The sequence below is a fragment of the Camelus bactrianus genome, chromosome 3 (genome assembly GCF_048773025.1).
Source record: "Camelus bactrianus isolate YW-2024 breed Bactrian camel chromosome 3, ASM4877302v1, whole genome shotgun sequence".
Classification (NCBI taxonomy): Eukaryota; Metazoa; Chordata; class Mammalia; order Artiodactyla; family Camelidae; genus Camelus; species Camelus bactrianus.
Genome location: NC_133541.1, coordinates 43384751 through 43403483, shown reverse-complemented (window position 1 = coordinate 43403483; position 18733 = coordinate 43384751). Strand labels below are relative to the sequence as shown.

The 18733-nt window shown below is 40.2% G+C and overlaps 1 long non-coding RNA gene across 1 annotated transcript in view; it reads right to left on the bottom strand.

The window, feature by feature from the left end:
* Window positions 1-18733, bottom strand: part of LOC123620054 (uncharacterized) — a 102761-nt gene that overhangs the window by 25158 nt on the left and 58870 nt on the right. The window contains exon 2 of the long non-coding RNA XR_012504540.1: window positions 704-824. This is a non-coding gene — a long non-coding RNA (uncharacterized LOC123620054). The remainder of the gene's footprint in view (window positions 1-703; window positions 825-18733) is intronic.

Genomic DNA, 18733 nt, shown 5'->3' with positions numbered 1-18733 from the left:
GGTGCAACCATTTGAAGAGAAAACTCCTCATATCTAGAGACCATTCATGATCTATTTTAGGAAAGTCCATTGATGAAGAATGTTCGGGAAGGTTTCCATTCGTATACTCGTACTCACCTCGTATTCAACCATGACTAACAGTCGATGAGTTAGAGTAGGATTACATTATAGAGGCAAACTGTTTTAACGCGTTTTTAATCTTCCTTTGATTCTGAAGTCCCTGAAGGATCTTCTTAGGCCTCAGGGGTAAGATAGTATGAACATCTCACATGATTAAAATGGTATAGGGGGAAAGGAAATATTTGAGGAGTTTTGGGGGCAGCAGGGGGAACTGTTTGTTTGCTGTTTGGTATGAGTTCAGGATGAAGGGCATTTCCTATGGCTTTATATTCTGGATTCTATCCCACTGCCCTAAGAAGTCACCGGATAACAAGGGATGACGTATCACAGACGGTCACCCCCCAAGTTTCCAGTTCACAAACACAACTTCTTGCCCACCTCTTCCATGAAGCCCACCAGGGCCCCAGCCACGTGCACTCTGTTCTCCCACAGCACTGCATCTGTTCCCTCTCCTGGCACTCACCACTTTCTAGAGCTCTTTGTATCCATGTTGCACTGAAGGCTCCTGAGGCCATAAAACCAAAATCACTTAACCTCCACAATCCTCTCAGCCTTCAGCACACACATTTCACAAAATACTTACAGTACTGATAAGGTCAAGTGAGGAAACACTTCAATCATCTGTAACATCCTCCAGTATTGAGGGCCTATGTAGCCACTCGTAGGTTTACGTTTTTTAAGGCTTCCATGGGTAGGGCAGAAATCTAAGATTTAATACAAAAGAAAATGAAGACAAGATGAGGAAAATTGACAGGGACAGGAGTATAGAAAGGTAGAGAGTCTAACCAGACAATAGTTTTCTACAATATCAAAGGCCCTAGAAGAGCATCACAGAGCTGGCTCTGCCCCTTCCTCCAACCCCTGACCATCACCTGTTCCCTAGAAAATTACGATTCAGGTAGGGCAGTGGGGAAGTGCTAAGCAATACTGTGCAAATGCATGTGCAGCTCTATCCGTCTCTCCATCCTGAGACTAAGAAACCACGGTAATAAATTCTTTGTTAGCAGAGAAGCCCTCAGGGTCACATGGCTTCTGCCCCCACTGGCAATGCCTTTCTCATTTCCTTCTGTGCATCAGCACCACCCCTTAGGACGTGCAGCCCCAGCCGATGCCAGCACAGCTCTGAGACCTTGGAAAGAGAGCAGGAGTTAATTCTCCCTATTCTGCTTCCTCAGAGCTGCTTTTCCTACTGATCATAAACATTAAAAATTAAACAGACATTTCATAAGGACCTTTTTCCAGCTGGCTGTTTCCACAAAATGCTCCAGAGGACACATGTCAGCCCTGAGGGAAATCACACCATGCAGATCCTCGGCGGCACGGAAGTCCAGGCTCAGTTGACTCATCGGGTCCAAGCTTGTCTTTCCTCCCTCCCTCACCACCCTGCCTGACGTCCACCTTCATGTGGATGCCTTCCAAGATGAAGCTGCTATTATAATGAGGAACTTGCTGCAGTGACAAAAACTAATTTCCATGTTAAACATTTAGAAATCTTGAGAGCATTTTTTTCAGTGGTGTTTTGATGTGGAGGCATCATCAGTACCAAACAGGGCACTGGAACCAGAGAGACGCATTAGAGCAGGTTACACAGCACATGCCTGTGTTCTGACTACTGTGTGACAGCGCTTACTGACGAATCAGTCTCAGCAGGAACCTGTTAATTACTCGGGAATCACTTTACACTTCCAAATGGCACACGGTCCCTTTACTGGGTCACAGCAAAACCCCAGTTACCGGTTACGACCCCCTAAATTCTCAAGGTCCATCACAGATAGGCTTATTTTTTTTCAGGCAATTTGAAGGGTCAGAGAGAATGAAACAAGATCAGAACAGGTGTATCTGATACCCACTCTGAAATCCCAAAACAGCCCTCACTTGAACCTTTTATTTCAGTATGAGGATGGCAGCTGATGACAGCATCTGGGGTGTTGGTAGCTGTAGCTGAGTGGCGCTGGGTCAAAATAAAGCAGATGTGAAATGATCTCCTGAGAGAATCAGAATCAATGGGACGAGATAAAATCTCATAAAATCTTTCGATAAAAATCAAACTATTGAACTACTGATAAACATTTGTTTATAAAGTGAATATAGAATGAATCTAAGAGCAATTTAAATATAAATATTTCATAACATCGTCAAATTTACTAAACAATTTTACAACATAATTATATGTGCTAAAATAATTTTCAAATAATATAACTATTTAGCAAAAATCAACTTTCTTATTTTTTTAAAAGTACTATTGGGCTTTTATGATATGAAAGTATTCTTCAGACTTTCTCTTACTGATGTGCAAGTTCTCTTAATATGAGAATATTAATCCTCTATTATACAGACTGAAAATGTTTCTCCCAGTTTGTCTTTTAATTTGCCTAATCATGGTTTTGGTTTATAGAGTGTAAGCTTTTATTATTCAAATTTGTATTCTTTTCCTTTTGTGTGCTGCATTTGGTTCTTCTTAGAAAGTTCTTTCCTATCCTGAGACCAAATCTTCAACAGTCTGATAAATGCGAAGAATTTATCTTAATGAATGAGGGGCCGTAAGGATCCAGTGTCATTGTCTTCTGAAGCATTCACATTTGTACCAAAATGAGAAGGACCTTCGAACAGGCTGCTCCTCACTCTGTCGGGTGACCCTCCCTCTCCCTCTTTCCTCTACTACTTCAGAAGTTTACTTGCACTTAGACTTTCCCATAATCAAATAATCATTTATCTAAACCAGGCCATATCGAGGCTCCTTTCCACTGAGTAATCCACTAATTTCACAGAAATTCCTTCTCACCTTTAACACCTCCACAAACCTAATTATTGTTATTCAACACCTTCCTTGGATCCACAGCAATGAAAGGGTGTTTTGCCTTCACCTATTTTCATGTAAGGCATAACCATCTGCACAGTAGGAACATGGGGTTAACGCGGAGAACCTCTCACACGCTTATTCAGCCCTTGGGGTTCCAAAAAGCTGCTCTACTATCCACAGCTATGCGTGTTAATTCACTCGACAAGCACACACGTGATACTGAGCCAAGAATGAGGTGGAAAAGGATGCACAAGGACAGCTATTTTTTTTACCCAGAAAGAGGTTTCAATCGAGTTCACAAACATATAAACTATATGATCATATATACCATACGCAGTATTACAAACTACGATAAAACGTACATGCTTAAAATAACATTAAACATTAACAGTACCTCACAGTTCCTGTGCGTTAGGAATTCAAGAGCATCTTGACTGGGCATTTCTGACATTGCAGTCGGGTGCTGACTGGGGTTACAGTCATCTGAAAGCTTTCCTGGAAAAGGAAGGTCTACTTCCAAACAGGCTGACCGACATAGCTAACAAGTTGGGGCTGGGTTTTGCTGGATGGCTTCAGTTCCTCTACACTTGGGCCTCTCCACAGAGCTGCTTGAGTGTCCTCACAGCATGGTGACTGGCTTCCCCCCATAGTGAGCAACCCAAGAGAACAAGATGAACACTGCAGTTCCCTCATTTGACCAAATCTGGGACATCACACTGTCACTTGTGTTACACTGGTCACACAGACCAGCCCTGGTTCTATGTGGGAGGGTACTCTACGAAGCTGTGAGTACCCGGAGACACAACCGTCAGAGCCACGCTGAACAGGAAGGGGGCGTTGACAAAGGAGGCTTTCCTTTTGCCTCTCTCAGCCTCCACTTCCCCGTCTCCAAAGTGGAGATAATTACAGTACCCACCTCGTAGGATTCTGTTGAGAATGGGGAATGTAAAGCATTTGAAATCTGATGATAGCATCCAGCATTCAGTGAGCAGTAAATAACAGCTAGCCACGTATTGGTTTATTTATTTAATTGCTACTAATGGTTTTATTCAAACATCCTGGAAAGGAGCACTCAATGGAAAAAAGTCAAACCTCTGAACTCAACAGTAAGTAGCAATAGTTCTGCAACACACACACACACACACACACACACACACCCTTGGTGAAACCACTCATTGCTACACTGACCTTGATGAAATCTATCAAAAAGGGTAAGAGACCTTAAGTAGAAAAGTGACATTACTGGCAGGTAGAAGGAATATCTAACAATTCCCAAGGACAGAAAGGTAAAAGCAGGCTTCCAGAAACCTAGAAGAAGGAAGTAGGAAGTCAGAAACTTCCTCTATCCCTCAGGAACCACTTGGTCTTTCAACTCTGCCTCTTTCTTCTCTCTCCCTATCTGCCCCAACCCTGCTTTCTCAGTTTCTTCATTCAGGTATTGAACAGAGACTAGAATCTTGCAGTCCAACTCCAAATTTCCAGGAAGAAGAATCTGATTCGTCCATTTTGTCCATCCTAGACCCAACTTTCTCTGATGGGAGAGGAAGGAGAACTATTACCCGATTTACTGCCCACTCATCAGGATGTGAGAGAGTAGACTGTCTTTTAAGAAGGATATGTAGGAATTAAGATTAAATGATTGATGGAAGAAACTACTGGCCTCTCTAGTACAAACTCTTGGCAAAGAAAACCATTACCAGTTTGGTTCAAGTCAGCAAAATGAACCACATATCCAACTCAAATTTGAAGAGCTTTAATTAAACGAAAACATATAAATAAATCTGTTCATCATACGGACATACAACTAGCAGCCTTATTTAGATTGTCACTTTGAACAGATGTAGGGCAACAAGTATCTACACACGCACACACACACACAATTATGAATAATGCTGGCTAATGACCAAAGCAGGAAAGAAAATTACCAACAAGTAAATTGCTTTGATGTTTACATTTTCATTTTCAAAGTAGATTGAGTAATTGAGCTGTTCTTTGAATTGCTCAAGCCCTGCATTTCATAGGAGAAAGCCAATTTCAACACATGTTTTCATGGAGAAACACACACACACACACACAGCCTTGGTGAAACCACTCATTGCTTCATAGGTGACAGGATCCTTTGAGTAAATGTGTCTGCTCTACACTGCCTCACCACTCAACTGGAAAGAATCCTAGAAAATAATCTTTTGGTTTCAGAATTGTTGAGAACCTGTTCTGAGAGGTGGCTCCCATCACTTGCCAAACTGCTTATTCTAGTTGTTTCTTAGGCACAATTTCTTCACTCTTTTAATAAAATATTGTCTACTTCTTTGGTCTCTGAATCAAACCATTTGATTCTGTGAATTATAAAATGGGAATGGGCAGAAACAATTTCTCGTCATATAATTCCTGATGCTAAATGATGTAGTTCAAGACCACATCCTAGCTTGTTTCTTTTCACTTTCTAACAACTTAGTATAACATTATGATAAAATTGTGTTATCACTAAATTGTGTCCCTGCCTCCACCCAAAATTCACATGTTGAAGTCCTAACCCCCAATACCTTAGAATATACAACCATATTTGGAGAGAGGGCCTTTAGAGAAGTGATTAAGTTAAAGCAAGGCTCTTAGGGTGCGCCCTTGCCAATCTGGCTAGTGTCCTTAAACAAGGATAAAATCTGAGTTTCAGGGGCCCATGCCCTCAAAGGAAAGATCACGTGAGGGCATGGAAAGAAGGCAGCTACCTGCAAGCCAAGGAGAGAGGCCTCGGAACATATAAATTCTGCTGACACCTCAGTCTTGGACTTCTAACTTCCAGGACCATGGGAAAACGAGCTTCCATTGTTTAAGCCACCCAGTCTGTGGAATTTTGCCTTGGCAAACCTAATACGCTAATATAATTGGATGCACGTTTCGCTGATCAAAAAAATAGAAAGATATCAACACAATTCAACTAATGTTTACTTATTAGCTGCCTCAAGTATTTTGTAGAATGAGGCAAGGGATCAACAAATAAAATACTGGGAGCCTACTGCAAGCCCAGCTCTCTGGCAGATGACTGGAACACAGAGATGAATGAAGCATCGTCACGCCCATCAGTAGCCTCAGGTCCAGCAAGGGAGCCAAACTCATGGCTTACGTGCTAAATAGATGTAACGCTTTGAGGAGATGAATGTGCATTTCTGCTGGACCAGAGGAACAACAGGGATGTGAGGCAACAATAAGTCAGTTCAAGAGAAAAAAGCAATCTTATTTCTGATGTTTTAAAATTATTTCTGAGTACAAATACATTTAAATAGCAGATAAAATCCTACTTTACTTCTTAGAAAGAGTAGTTCAACATGAGCTATACTAAATAAAAATAGGATAGACATTTGCTACCAACTAAATTAAAAATATTAAATATCCACATTGAATAGTAGTTCCACTTAAGTCTCCTTCTATATCCATTTCATCCTGTTAGCTCTTCATGATATAATCCTCTCTCAAACTAGATATTTTCCAAGGACCAGGCGGCCAAGAATTTTTCAAAAGACATCTTAGTGATCAAACTGGCCATTTTATAATATTTGCACTTCTATCATTTTTACTCCCAACCTATGTGCCTCACGTTAAGGTGAAGCCTGATTCCATTTTCAGTCATGTTTGTCCACCTCTATGAGCCAATCCATGAATTCAAGGGCACGAACACAACTAAGGAAAGCATTACCACCATTTTCAGCCATCCTCAAGTCTTCCAAAGACCCCACCCCTAGAGGACTGGAATAGCCCTGGAATGGACAGGAATTCAGGTCAGGCTCTGGAACTCCCACAGAAGTCAGTGATTCTGTCCATCTCACGTCTGGCACCAGAAGAATGAGGCACTTGCTTTAATCAAAAGAACAGAACATCTGCACTACAGGAACGTATCTCAGAATCCAGTCCATAAACTATCACCCTGTTCTTGCCAGAAGCTTATTAAAGCAAATTGTATTTGAAAGAGATTCTATTGAACATGTTAATTATCTAAGCCCTAAAGTTATTAGAAAAAAAATCCCCAACCATTTCACTCATTTCTTTGCAGAAGTGATCCAATACCACAGTCTAGATATTTTGCTTTGGTGCCAGAAATTACAGTTTATAATACAATGTATCTTTCACAAAGTTGTATTTTGAATATGCTGTCCTTTGCCATACTCAATAGCCATTACATACAAGGAGTTTCACAACCTACACAATAAGTTCCCTTTTTCATAGTGGGCAAAAAAGAAGAGGAAAGTGAGATTGTATTTCATGCTTCTCTTCTGCTCATTCTGTTAAAATGAGATTTTTCCTAGGTTAGGTACTCTCTCTTCTATCATCACACCCTCTTCCACTTCAGTGACTTTATCTAGTTCCCAATTTCCTCTATCATCTCTATGTCAGTGACCCCAAACCTCTCCCACCACAGTCAGCCCCAATTGTAGAACCAGCACTGTCCACTAGAGCTTTCTGTGATGATAGAAGTAGTCTAATCTGTGCTGTCCAATACAGTCATTACTAGGCACATGTGACTATGGAGCACACAATTTAAATTTAAATCCAATGGCTATTGAGTATCATATCGGACAGAACAGCTCCAGACGTCCATTCATAGATGCCTGTGAGATACCTGACTCCGTCCGTGCCTGTGGACACTTCAAAACTAGTATATCCAATCCAAGATGTTCAGTTTCTGCCCCAAAACAGCTCCTCCCATTCATTCACTTATCTCTATTAATTATACCACCATTCTCTTGTTCATCCAGACTATGACAGTAAAGTTATTTCTGACGTCCACCTCTTCCCCACATCCAGCTTGCTTACTACACAGTCACACCTCTGGCCAAGGGAGAAAAATTCATTTAAGAAAATAATTAATATTTTAGAATAAATGTGTCCAGCAACAAATGAATGCATTTTAATTGGTGTTTTAATTATGCTATTCCCTCCTGAAAACATTAGCCAGTATTCAACACTGCATCAATGTAAGGTGAATTACATAGTCTGTATTGATCAGAGGGGGGATTTTCAAGGGTGAAATCTATGGCACATGTGGGGAGGGATGGGGAAGATGCAAGGTTAGGCAGTAGAAATAGCATGAGTTAAATTATTTAACTCAAGAGAAACGGTGAGGTCTGCAGATTTGCAAGAAGTAGAGAGAGAAGAATGAGGAAGAGGAAAGGAAGAAGAAAGAGAGACAGCAGATAGAATTATTTTGGCTGGTAAGATGAAGAAGGCCTCATTGGGAGGTGAACAAAAGAGAGTTAGGATCTCAGTGAAGGCTGACACCTTGCAGGCCACTCCTGGTTGCTCTGCGGGAGTGCCTTCCACCCTATGGTAACTTCTTCCTAATGAAGAAAACACATGTGAATGGTAACTAGAGGACGAACTACCCTTGGCCTAGAGGAAATATAATGCAACCTACTCGTGCAGTTTTAAATTTTCTGGTAGACTCATTTGAAAAGCAAAAAAAAAAAAAAAAAAAAGAGAGAGAGAGAAATTTACTTTTTAGTGTATTGTATTTAATCCAATATACCTAAAACATCATTTAAACATGTAATCAATATTTTTAAAGTTATGTATGAGACAATTTACCTGTTTTAAGTCTTTGAAATCAGGTCTGTACTTAGCACTTAGACTGCATCTAAATTTGGACATTTAAATTTTCATTGGAAATACTTAACAGGTATTTAGATTTCATCAAATTAACAGTTGGAAAATCAGATTCACATAGATACCATGTGGCTCCAAACACTCATAACATGTTTCTAAATCTGAATTATTAGTTTTAAATTAATTAAAATCAAATAATATGTAAAACGTTGTTCCTCAGTCACACTCAACACATTTCACGTGTCCAAGAGCCACATGTGGCCCGTGGATACATTCCTGGACGGCTCAAGCCGAGAGCTTACACCACTTTCAGAAAAAGCCTTGGAGGATTTTGTGAGAGAGCTGTGCTCAGACAAAGGCTACATGAGAAAGGAAAGTTTTGGAGTTGTGTGTAAAACAAGTTAGTTTGAGCACCCGCACCAGAGAGACCTTTTGATATTGCAAACCTATTTTTTCTCACTGACTGACTCTTTCCAGGCCTGCAGAGGAGCTAAATCACGTGGACATAGATTTGCATTGTCTCAGTGCTCTCCGGTCACTGGCCTCGCTGAAGGAACACTGACCAGGGAAACGGAGGCAGCCTCCCTCTTGCAACTTTCTCCTCCTTGTAGAGTGAGGTAACAGAGGGAGAGCAAGGGGCCCAGAAAATGAGGAAGATGCAGGTGCTGGGGCTGTAAGTCCAAAAAGTTGTTGGGCTTTGTTCTGTTTTTGCATTTAACCATCATATTGCTGTCCAACTCGAAGAAACATACCATTTTAGAGGGAAAGTCAAATCAGAACCAATGATCTTCAAACTCAGTCATTCTAACTGAAAATAGTAGCCTGTCAGACACCAAAGGACAAGAACTTTTGCCTGTTTTATTCACTGCTATATCTCCAGATATAAACTAGGCCTGTACTAGAAGATTAACAATTACTTGCTCAGCAAAGAAATTAATAAACAGCTCAGTGCTTCTCACACAATGATCACAACAACAGCAATACACAGGGTCGTGTTCTGAATCTGCCATTCATTCATTTTTCTCACACAGTTTTAAGTGTTCACCACGTGTCAATCACCCTGTTAGATGCTGTGTGTATAGAAATAATAAACACACAAAAAAAGACTAAAGGACAAGGAGAAATGTCTTTGTGAAGCACTCTATTTCAGAACAATAAAAAAAACCATCTTTCCATCATTTAAAAGATCCATTTGACTAACAGTGGTTTTATCTTCCTCAAATATGGTATCAAATATTGAGCTGCAGCTTACTCAGAGGCCACTAGATCTCACCTAACTCTTAAAACTTTACACGACCTCCATCAATAGAAATAAACATTCCCCTTCCCAAAAAGCACTACAGACCTGATTCTCTCTGATTTCAAACATCATGCCCTAATTAGGCATTTCATTTAAGTTCTCTTTCCAAGTTCACGTAGGAGTTTTCCTATCCTTCTTTGCTTAGCACAAGTGATTTTTTTTTTTCTATTTTGAGGCTTTTCAGACAATGCTAATCACGGGCACATTTCCAAAATGCAAAAGAATTAGAAAAAGGAGTTGATTGCTTAATTCTTGCTACTGACTTGAAGCTCAGCATGCTCTCCGGAGCCCTGTGAGCCACTGAGTAGCAATGACGAGGCCATCTGGCCTTCCCGCAGCACATTGGAGAAAGTGTCTTTCGGCATAAAAATCAGGGATGCCTGTTGTTTAGAATGAGTTGAGTGCTGCCACCACTCGTGAAAGAGATGATGTCTGACCACAACCCGAGGCCCATCCCAAAGGAAGCTAAGTCCGTGCACCCCAACGCCTCGCCCTCCCCTATTCGCACAGCCTTCTCTTATCTACCTTTAGTGATCACATTTTCCAACACTCCCCTTTTGACTGTGTTTCTTCCTCCATCAATTACTGCCCCAAAATTGACAAACCTTGATTTGAGCTTTGTATGTACTTTTTGACTGCTGTCTAAACAGCTACTTATTAAGGGGAAGACAAATTAGAGACAATAAAGAGGGCTGTGGCTGGGGAGGTAAGATTTGGCATGTGGATAAACCCAAGGAGTCTGCTCGCTCGTCATCCACCCAGCCTGGCCCACAAAATGAAGAAGAAAGGGGGCACAAGGATGACAAACGTTCCAGGGGAAGAAATTGGTTGGGTGCCAACTGGTCTATCCTGATGTGATCAGCAACACACACTCATTGAGATGTTGAAGACAGCCATCACTCTCAGCTTCTCCAAGTCAATGATTTCCAGCCAGTGTTTCCAGGGTAGTTTCATTACACACACACATAGACATAGAAACACACACACATAGACACAGACACACACACACACACACGAAAACCCAAAGAACAATATAACTCTCAGTCATTAGACCATGGGTCCTGTTTGGGGATTGGAATAGTCACCATAATGTTGCTTAAGGACCTCTGGGTCCAGGAGTATTCTCCTTATAAATCCCACTTACTACCCAAGGCTATCACTTAGACCAAGGATAGATGAACACAGAAGACAATAAAAGTGAAAACTGAACTTCCCAAATGGAGAAAAATCCATTTGCTGGTGAAGCTTCACAGATTATTCCTTCCTGATCTCATGGATGAGATTTTCAGTGCAGGCAGGCATAACACTGAAACAGCTGAATGGGTGAGCACTGCATGCTTGATTCACTAAATATCCATATGGGTAAATACACCATATCAGTTGTAATTCACATCAAGCTCCCTTTGGGTCTCAGGGCATTGCCTTTTATGTATATTCACTCCACGCCTCACACACCTGACACTCCCAGTGAATTATGTAGGCTTTATATTCTATTAATGTGAATATTTCCCTTTTTAGGGTAGGTACCTGGATTTCTTTCAGACAGTGGGCTTCTCAATGTTGAGTAATTTGATTATTTTCGTGAAGTTTGTGTTTTAATTTAAACTAAAACTTGTCTTTGTAATTAAACGGTCTGGACAGGTCTGAAAAGACTGCAAATACCCTTAGAAACTTCCTCTTTGGGCTCTTCGTGAACTCAATAGTCTCAGGTAATCCAACACAGGCATTCTATATTCACGTAGGTGAACAAAGGCACACAAAGGGCTCCCTTATTCTGATGGAAGGAACTCTGCACCTTATGTTACCAAGTACATCCCACCAAGCTGGAAGAAGTACAGAGTTCTGAGGAACCAGGATTAAACTTCACACAGGCAGCCACACGTATTGTTCTTGATTACAAAAGTGCACGAGGTTTGGCTGTCATGTATCTTTCAAGCTTCTATGCAAATCTGGGTGTTCTCCCAATGCTGTACATGTCATTTGTGATTTCTAACATTCAGCTTGGCAAGCTTCTGCTCTCTGCAGGAGTTCCTTTAAGTGTGCCAGTACCCATTTTGAATATTATATTTCTTCCTCAGGTCTTACAGCTCTAAATAAGAAAATGAAGAGATGATTATATTGTTATTTTATAGCTCCTCTCATAAGGAACTCAAGGCTCTGAACAAATATTTAGACTGACCAGGATAAAAAAAGAGTCAACTGCTCTTTGGAAAGGAATATTAATCCTTGCAATTTTCTTATGTGTCATTTAACAAATTATCCATTCCAAGGCAATAAATGGCCCTCTGGCAGCCAGGCTGAATTAACAACCCTGCAAGCAGTAAACCTTTTATTTATAAATCACTAATGACATCCATTATCTCATCTTGCCAAACCTTCATAATTATGAGAAAGACAAGCAGACAAAGACAACTCTACAAATAGGCAAACTAAAAGACCACCCATCCGTTGGTCTTACCAGCTAACCCACAACGACTGATCCTTCCTACCTGAAATCACATTCCATAAAATCATTCAACAAATATTTATTGAGGCCCCATTATATGCCAGGTCTACCTTCTCTAAGGGTCACTGGGCAATACATACGTAACTTAAAAGGTTGCAATGACTTTTCTCTCTCTTTTCCTACAATGATTGACGTGAGCGCTTGACCCTGCCTGGTAGAGTCACTGGTTGCACCAACATGCCCACAGCCACCTCACTCTGCAGGGAACATCCTGTTCCAACCCTGACCAAAGAGTGGACTAAAGCAGAGCTGTCGGATCCTGCCTCGAAGTGACAGGCAGATGTGGGATGTGCCACTCACAGCTGTGAAACCCCCATTCAGGACTTTGCCCTTGGCTGTTCCTGTGCCTGGAATGCCCCCACCACAGACGGCTCCACAGCTCAGAGCTCTGCGTCATTTAGGCTTTTAATGCTGCCCCCTCACAGGAACCTTCCTTGACCTCCCTCTCCGATATATATCCTATTTATTTACATGCTTTATTTTTACAGCACATCTAATTCACTGTCTGGCATTATATGAGTGTTTTCCTATCTCCTTTCCTGGAATGTCAGTCTTGAAGCAGGACTTATTTTGTCCACTGATGTGTCCCCCAAGCCTAGAATAGTGCCTGGCACGTGGCAGATCCTCAATGAATCGTTGTAAAATGGATGGACTTTTTCCAACGGTAGCTTACATCTCTTCATGGCAAATATTTTCACTGGAAAATATCTTCACACTGCCTCTTGACGCAATTAGCATAGGCCAACATTCCTGTTACAAACCCATGTTTTAACCCAACAACTCAGCCTTAAAAATCTGTCATGGAGAAGAGCAGCAGCCACATGGATTACAATCACCCAATAAATGCAGGCAGCAAGGGAGCCAGGAAAACGAACCTCTGGACTCACTCTGTCACTCTCCCATCCCTTACTGCTGCCTGCCACTAGCCGAAATGCAAGTCAGAGGGCAAGGGAGCCTGTTAGCGCAGTCACACAGCACACAGAGCAGGGTGGAGAAGATCTGCAGGAGGAAGGGGAAGATACCCAGCATGAAATCAATTTGCGTGCGTGCGTGCTGTGCGTGTGTATAAAAATATGCCCTAATATGCCCAACGGTGTGCCAGAGATTCTTCAGCCTTTCCTGGCAGCCTCATCCAGTGTCACATCCATTGCACAGTTTCTTCCTTCTCTCTCTTCAGTGGATACTGACTCTATTGTCTTATGTACACTGTACCTATTAAACTATCTACCATAACTCTGAAAATGGCCACTGGCCTCCCTTCAACTTTCATTAATTTATGAATTTTAGCATCTTTAACTTTTTTACCTTTAAATTTTTTCATTTTGTTTTTAGTCTTCTAAGATTATATTCGGTTTCTCATCTTCTGACTATGTAAAATAAAATATGATATATAATTTTATACCACTTATTAGTAAGTTGATAGCTTATTTACATGAAAATGAACCTTTTAAGATTTGATTGGCATGCTAGGACTAGCCCGATTTGATTTTTAAAGATTTTTTTTTAAAAAACTAAGTGGCACACAGTCTACCAGGAAGTAAAAGCACAGAACTTTCCAGAGGTCTGTGGGATCCAAACATACTTCTTAACTATCTTTTCCCCTAACTTATTCTCAAGGACACAGAACTCTGAGTATATGAATTGGCCATTGCATGACTTCCTGTCACGATGGTGGAGTAGTAAAGGACCACGAGCTCTCCTCCTCTCACAATTATAAGAAAACCACACTAAACAACCATAGGAAAAAAAAAAAAAGACTGGAACCTAGCAAAAAAAAAAAAACCTCTTTCAACTGGAAACATCAAAAGGGAACCACAGCAGGATGGTAAAAGGAGCATGTTTGCAATATAATCAGGCCCCATAACCCCAAGGGTGGGCGACCCACAAGCTGGAGAAAAACTATATTGCAGAGGCCCTCCCACAGGAGTGAGAGTTCTGAGCCCCATGTCGGACTCCCCAGCCTGGGGTTCCAGCATTGGGAGAAGACCATCCCAGCAGGGCTTGACTGCAGGAGCTCCATGGAACTGGGGGAAACAGACACTTCATTCAATGAGAAGCCCACACAGAATCTCCGTTGTGCCAGGACCAAGGGTCGAGGCAGTGATTTCATAGGAACTTGGGCCAGACCTGCCTGCTGGTTTTGGAAGTTCTCCTGGGGAGGTGGCGTGTGGCTGTGGCTCACCTTGAGGACACAAAAGTTTATGGCAGACGTTCAGGAAATGTTCATCTATATGTGCTTTCTTGGAGGCTGACATCTTGCTTGGGTCATCAGCACCAAGTCCTAACCCCACTAGGGCTAGCCTACAGTGGGCTTAAGTGCTAAGCCAAACATACTGGGTGGGGAATGCAGTCCCACCAATCAGCAGACTTCCTGAGCCAACAGCCACCTCTAGACATACCTCTAGATACTGCTCTGCCCACCAGAGGGCCATGACCAAGCTCCACCCAGCACTGACTCCTCCTGCCAGGAAACCTGCGCAAACCTCTAGTCCAGGCTCACCAACCAGGGAGCAGATACCAGAAGTAAGAAAACAACAATATGACAGCTTGTGGAAGGAGTCTGCAAACACAGGCCGGATTCTACCCTGGGACCAGCTGGACCCTGAGCCTTGGGTGACAAGAGGGGAATGTACTGCTGGGACACACAGGATATCTCATACGTAGGGCCACTTCTCCAAGGTTGAGAAACATAACTAACCTACCTAAAAATACAAATAGAAATAGACAAAATGAGGCAGCAGAGGAGTATGTTCCAGGCAAAGGCACAAGATAAAATCCCAGATTAAATAAGTGATAAGGAGACAGGCAATCTACTCAAGGAAGAGTTCAGAGTAATGATTGTAAAGATGATCAGAGAACTCAGGAGGAGAGTGAAATTTTTAGCAAAGAGTTAGAAAATATAAAGAATATCCTAACAGGGTTGGAGAATACAATTACTGAAATGAATAATACGCTAGAAGGAACCAAGAACAGACTAACTGAGGCAGAAGAATGGATCGGTGAACTAGAAGACAGATTAGTGAAAATCACTACCACAGAACAGAAGAAAAAAGAATGAAAAGAAATGAGGATAGTTTAAGAGACCCCAGGACAACATGAAATGCATTAATACTTGCATTATACAGGTTCCAGAAAGAAAAGAGAGAGAAAGGAGCTGAGAAAATATTTGAAGAGATAATAGAGGAGAAAACTTCCCTAACTTGTGAAAAGTAAAGTCACTCAAGTCCAGGAAGCACAAAGAGTCCCACACAGGATTAACACAAAGAGGAACACACCAAAGTACATAGTAATCAAATTGATAAAAATTAAAGATAAGGATAAAATATTAAAATCAGCAAAAGAAAAGCAACAAATAACATCCTAGGGAACCCTCATAAGGTTATAAGCTGATTTTTCAGCAGAAACTTTACAGGTCAAGAGTAAGCACCACCAAACCAGCTTTATAAAAATGTTAAAAGAATTTCTTTAGGTAAAAAAGAAAAGGCTACAATTAGAAATAAGAAAAGTAATTGTGAGGGGAGGAAGGTATGAATGCAGGGTATCTAAAATGCATTTGAAATTAAGAGATCAGCAACTTAAAACAATCAATTATATATACAGACTTTTATACCAAAACCTCATGGTAACCACAAACCAAAAATCTATAATAGATATACACACAAAAAAGAAAGGAATCCAAATGTAACTCTACAGAAATCAAATCACAAGAGAAGAGAGCAAAAAGAAGAAAAAAAGACCTACAAAGACAAACTCCAAAACAAGTAACAAAATGGCAGTAAGAACATACATATCAATAATTACCTTAAATGCATGTGGGTTAAACATTTCAAGCAAAAGACTTTGGGCAAATGTATACAAGAACAGGAACCATATATATGTTGTCTACAAGAGACCCACTTCAGAGCTAGAAAAACATACAGAAATGAAAGTTAGGGCTCTCCATTTCCAAGCAAATGGAAACCAAAAGAAAGCTGGAGTAGCAATACTTATATGAGACAAAACAGATGTTAAAATAAAGACTGTTACAAGAGACAAAGAAGGGCACTAAATAATGCTCAAGGGAGCAATATAAGAAGATTTAACAACTGTAAATATATCTATGTACCCAACATAGAAGAACCTCAGTATTTAGGGCAGTTTAACAAGGTTAACAGACATAAAAGGAGAAATCAACAGTAACACAAAAATAGTGGGGGACCTTAACACCCCAGTTACATCAATGGACAGATCATCCAGACAGAAAATCAATAAGGAAATACAGGCCCTAAATAACACATTAGACCAGATGGACTTAATTGATATCTATAGAGCATTCCATCTGAAAGCAGCAGAATACACATTCTTCTCAAGTGCACATGGAACATTCTCCAGAATCGATCACATGCTGGCCCACAAAGCAAGCCTTGGTAAATTAAAGAAAACTGAAATCATATCAAGCATCTTTTCTGACCACAATGCTATGAAATTAGAAATCAACTATAAGAAAAAAAACTGCAAAAACCGCAAGCACATGGAGACTAAATAATATGCTACTAAATAACCACTGGATCACTGAGGAAATCAAAAAATATTTAGAGACAAATGAAAATGAAAACACAACAATCTAAAAACTCTAGGATACAGAAAAAACAGTTCTAAGAGAGAAGTTTACAGCAATACAAGCTTACCTCAGGAAACAAGAACAATCTCAAATAAACAACCTGATCTTACACCTAAATCAACTAGAGAAAGAAGAACAAACAAAACCCAAAGTTCGTAGAAGGAAAGAAATCACAAAGATTACAGCAGAAATAAATGAAACAGAGATTAAAAAAAAATAGAAAAGATCAATGAAACTAAAAGCTGGTTCCTTGAAAAGATAAACAAAAATGATAAACCTTTAGTCAGACTCACAAGAAAAAAAGGGAAAGGGCCCAAATTAATAAAATCAGAAATGAAAAAAGAAAAGTTATAACCAACAGCACAGAAATACAAAGTATCATAATACACTACTATGAGCAACTATACGCCAACAAAAAGAACAACCTAGAAGAAATGGACAATTTCTTAGAAAGGTAAAATTTGCCAAGACTGAACCAGGAAGAAATAGACAATATGAATAGACCAATTACCAGTACTGAAATCAAACCAGTAATTTTAAAACTCTCAACAAACAAAAGTCCAGGACCGGATGACTTCACAGGCAAATTCTACCAAACATTTAGAGAAGAATGAACACCTATCCTTCTGAAACTATTCCAAAAATTGCAGAGGAAGGAACACTCCCAAACTCATTCTATGAGGCCATCATCACCTTGATACCAAAACCAAAGACATTACTTAAAAAAGAAAATTATATCTCTCACTTATGAACATAGATGCAAAAATCCTCAACAAATTACCAGCAAATCAACTCCAACAATCATACACCATGATCAAGTGGGATTTATCCCAGGGATGCAAGGATTTTTCAATATCCGCAAATCAACCAATGTGATACACTGCATTAACAAACTGAAGAATAGAAACCATGTGATCATCTCAATAGATGCAGAAAAAGCTTTTGATAAAATTCAATGCCCATTTATGATAGAAACTCTCCAGAAAGTGGGCATAGACAGTACACTCCTCAACATAATAAAAGCCATATATGACAAACCCACAGCTAACATTATACTTAATGATGAAAAGCTGAAAGCTTTTCCTCTAAGATTAGGAATAATTCAAGGATACCCACTCTCACCACTTTTACTCAACATAGTTTTGTAAGTCCTAGCCATTGCAATCAGAGAAGAAAATGAAACAAAAGGAATCCAAAGTGGAAAACAAGAAGTAAAACTGTCACAGTTTGCAGATGACGTGATACTATACATAGAAAGCCCTAAAGAAATGACCAGAAAACTACTAGAACTCATCAGTGAATTTGGTAAAGTTGCAGGGTACAAAAGTAATATACAGAAACCAGTTGTATATCTATACACTAACAATGAAATAGCAGAAAAAGAAATTAAAGAAACTATCCTGTTAAACATTGCATCAAAACAAACAAACAAACAAACAAACAAACAAACAAAAACCCTAGGAACAAACCTACCTAAGGAGACAAAGGACCTGTACTCTGAAAACAATAAGACACTGATGAAAGAAACTGACGATGACACAAACAGATGGAGAGATACCCCATGTTCTTGGATTAGAAGAATCAACATTGTTAAAATGGCCATACTACCCAAGGCAATATCCAGACTCAATGCAATCCCTATCAAATTACCAATGACATTTTTCAGAACTAGAACCAAAAAAAAGGCTAAAATTTGTATGGAAACACAAAAGACCCCAAATAGCCAAAACAATCTTGAAAAAGGAGAATGGAGCTAGGAGAATCATACTCTCTGACTTCAGACTATACTACAAAGCTACAGTAATCAAAAGA